The following is a 4,414-nucleotide window of genomic DNA, read 5'->3' as shown; positions in this document are numbered from 1 at the left end:
GTTTTAAATTTTAAAAGTTTTAAATGAAATTTCCTGGAATTGATCAACACATACCAATAGATATTCCCCAAACTGAACAGATTTTTCAACAGATTCATTCTTTTTTACACATTCTTCTCATCTATGTTCCAAGTTCCCATGGAACGTATTTTTTACAAACATTGTTGCCTTTGTGAAACCATACTCAAAAGATGAGTAGAGGAATTTTAATGCCATAGATCTATTTAAATAGAGTTGTAATATTTTTTGTTATGACAATATTATAAAACTCTCACAATACAACTAAATACTGTAGTATTTAGTGGGACAAAAGAGGATGCATCTATAGAAATCTGTTTAAGAACAGATGATGATATTTACCAAAATGAGGAAGAGCTGATGTTATGGCTTCAGGACACCATCACATGATGTTGCCCATTATCTGGAAATACTTTTGATAATACTGCGGTTAGACCATGTTCTGTATGATTTCATTTTTTTCTTCAATTTGTTGAGGTTTGATTTATGGCCAAGAATACAGTCTACCTTGTTATATATACCATGGGTGCTTGAAAAGAATGGCTAATGCTGATATTGATTTATTCTATATTCCTCCTGATTTTTCTTTAGTTATTCTATCTTAAGTCCCAGCGATACCACAGTCCTGTGATTTGGAAAAAAAAAATCTGTCTTTTGAAAGTCAAGTTCTTCACCTTTAAAATAGGTTATACAATGTCTGCTTTTCAGGATTCTTGAGAAAAAACAAATAAATATAAAATATTTGGCATATTACAGAGAGTTCAGATAATTGTACCCTCTAGTATTTTAATTACTGTTATCTGGTAAATAAGGCAATTGACTATCTAGTTTGCAAATGGGGTCATCAGCTCCCATCTGATGTTTGTATATAGTTAGGTATAACCTTGTCCATTTCTCCCAGGAGTTACTTAAAATTCTGCTAATGATAACATATTACTGTCTGGAGCAGTCTCAGTTTTGTATTATAAACAGAAAATATAAGAAATGTCCTTAAGGAAGAACAACTCATAATCAAATTAGGACAGTGTGGACAGAAAACCATAAGAAAAAGCAAAATAATTTGCACGAGTAAAGTACTCTCTCAGAAATATGAGAAGCAATTACTTTCATCATCAGTTCAATTAAAACTAGTATTATGCAGAAACTGGTATTCCAGTTTTCTCTTGAAAGTTGATAAAATTATGAAAAGAAGATACAGGGCAAGAGATATTGCAAATGAAGAAATTACAAAGTATGTAAAGAAAACTAATAATTTTTTTTGGCTGCAGTATATGTAAAATAGAAAGGTAAAAGGAGGGAAGCTTGAAGTAATATAGCACAGGAATTTTGTCATTTAATACACTAGGCTACAAAATATGGTCCTAATTAGAAAGGAAAAAAAAGCCACAGAAAGTTTGACAGCAGGTGACTTACAGTATTAGTATCGTAACTGATTTGCTTGAAAAGTCAGGAAAAATGAGAATTAACACTATAAATGTGCATGTTTAATATAAACAGATTTTTATTTATTTATTTATTTATTTATTTATTTATTTATTTATTAAAAATATTTTTTAATGTTTATTTATTTTTGAGAGAGACAGAGACAGAATGCGAATGGGTTAGGGGCACAGAGAGAGGGAGACACAGAAACAGAAGCTGGCTCCAGGCTCTGAGCTGTCAGCACAGAGTCTGACGCGGGGCTCGAACTCACGAGCTGTGAGATCATGACCTGAGCCGAAGTCAGATGCTCAACCAACTGAGCCACCCAAGTGCCCCTAAAATAAACAGATTTAAAAATGAAATAATTTATAGAGATGTGATTCTTACCTAATGGTATATAAAATTGATAGCATCTTCTTAAAATGTTCATATTTAGTAACTGCTTTGATATCACCAATTGGCATATCCACTTACATATTATAAGGTAATCTAATACCATTTTCTTAATTGCACACTTGTACAAATTGAACAGTTAAGCGAGACGCCTGAAATCATGACTGTTTTGCAGATATGGAAATGCAAATGAGAATGGTTATTTTCAATTTCTGTATTTGAATCTGTAAACTCTTCTGCTTAACATAACACAATATAACAATTTCTTTTTTTTTTTAATTTTTTTTTCAACGTTTTTTATTTATTTTTGGGACAGAGAGAGACAGAGCATGAACGGGGGAGGGGCAGAGAGAGAGGGAGACACAGAATCGGAAACAGGCTCCAGGCTCCGAGCCATCAGCCCAGAGCCTGACGCGGGGCTCGAACTCACGGACTGCGAGATCGTGACCTGGCTGAAGTCGGACGCTTAACCGACTGCGCCACCCAGGCGCCCCTTTTTTTTTTTTTTTTAATTTTTTTTTTAACAATTTCTTAAATATTTTATTCTAAGGTAACTTTACTTACTGGAACTAATATTGGTATGAGTATGAGCATGGCAGAAAAAATCAATTGATGACAGGCCTTCAGGTGCTACGTATATGCACAGAAAATCGTTTCTTCTTTTTTACAGAGTGTAGCAGTAGAAGAAAGAAGATAAGACTTTGGAAAAAAAGACCCGAGGTAGCAGCTTTGAATTCTGGCTGACTCTTATTGTATCTGGCTTTGGGGAGAGCAAATACACATTTTGACTTCATTTTCCTTACCTTTAAAGTGGGGGAAATTAATACCGGCTCTCAAAGTAAGTGTGGATATCAAGAAAAGAACGTGTTATAAAACGTATGGCAATATGTATTCTGCTATTTTTATTATTGCTAGTTAGTTCTCTACATTATTTTTGCAAACATTTTTGCTATAAATGAATTTCATCTGTACCACATTCTTAATACAAATTCTGTTTAGAAAAGTATATTTCTGGGTTGCCTGCTATTCAGAAGTCTTGTCTAGTTGTTGCCTTTGTTACCTACCCTCTGGTTTATAATTTTGATATGTTTCTCACGCTTTATTTTACCATCATTTTTCTAATAAATGTAATCCATTTTTTGTTTATTCTTCTACTTTTTAACTTAAATGAGGATCTTTTTAACTTACATGGGGTCAGAGCAAGTTGCTCAATAAATTGATGATCCTCTCCTGCTATTTAAAATTATTATTAGAAAATGATGCACATTTTCCAGATGTAAACAGCTTTCCTAAGTTTAAACCAGGAATCCGAGGCTCTATGGGACATTTAAAAATCCAAACTAATAACTTCATTCATCACATATTGGGAACTGTGTAAGAAGGACACAGGCAAAACCTCAGTTCTGAAATTAATTTCCCAATTCACCACTCCCATCTGCTATAATCTTTTTTAATCCTCTTTGCTTTTCTTATGGCTATTTTGATTTTGTATCCTTTCTTTATCCTTGATTCTTGGCTGCATTTTCCCAGCAATGAAACTCGCTCAGGTCTACAATGATTTGGATTTCCTTTCTCACTATTCTTTCGTGTCTTCTTGTCTGCAGCAGACAGCTTTGGACCACGGTGGTCATAGAACACGCAGGTCCCAGCAATGCACCTTACACAAAGCACTGTTAATAGGCTTATCTTAGTCACAAGAACAGTGACTACATAAATACCAAACTATGGTGTCATATACTTTCTCTTTCATTCATGTATCGGTGTTATGATGATGCTCTGTTGTTGGCCATACTACCAAGATGCAGTTTTTCTTACTTGTCCTTTATGGTATTTAACCCATCCTAAATTTAGAAATTAAGTTCTTTTTTTCTGCAATATACTGGAATATCTCTGATAGAAGTGCTTACGTTTGAAGTAATGTAAAAGGTGCCTGCATCAAAGTCCAATTTTATTATGTGGAAGCAGTAAATCTGCTTTACCTACAAGTTACTGCTTCAACATGATGTGAGTTTGCTATTTTATACTTGAGAAATAATGAAGCTCTATGTTTTTGCCTAATATAATAATTCTAAATAGGCATTGCAGAAAATCTAAATTGTGTAATAAACTTAGCACTCTTTATTATATTTGTTCATTTATCATGATGATCATTTATTACTCTTTCACTGATTGCTGTGCTTTGATAATCTCAGTAGGATCTTTGAGTGAACTGAGTTATGGTTTAAATAATAATGATACCATACATTTATACTGCTTTACAGTCCATAAAACATTTTCAGATACATTATCTAATTTTATTTGATGCTCAGGACAACACTGCCAGAAAACGGGGCCAATGTATCTATGTTAGATAGAAAAAAACTGAAACTCACAGATAATAATTTCCCCAAACTCACTCAGTTAAACATTAGATGCCCCCTATTTACTTCATAATCTGAGGTGGCTATAGTGAAGCTTCATTTTGTTCTCAGTGCCTAAGAACATTAGGACTCCCAGCGTGGTTTTATGCCTCATATTTTTCAGTGTATCTAAAACTTAACTATTCAAGACCTAGAACAAATTCTTCCTCTCCTATGATCTC

This window comes from Neofelis nebulosa, chromosome 1, assembly GCF_028018385.1.
Source record: "Neofelis nebulosa isolate mNeoNeb1 chromosome 1, mNeoNeb1.pri, whole genome shotgun sequence".
Classification (NCBI taxonomy): domain Eukaryota; kingdom Metazoa; phylum Chordata; class Mammalia; order Carnivora; family Felidae; genus Neofelis; species Neofelis nebulosa.
This window is presented reverse-complemented; position numbering follows the sequence as displayed.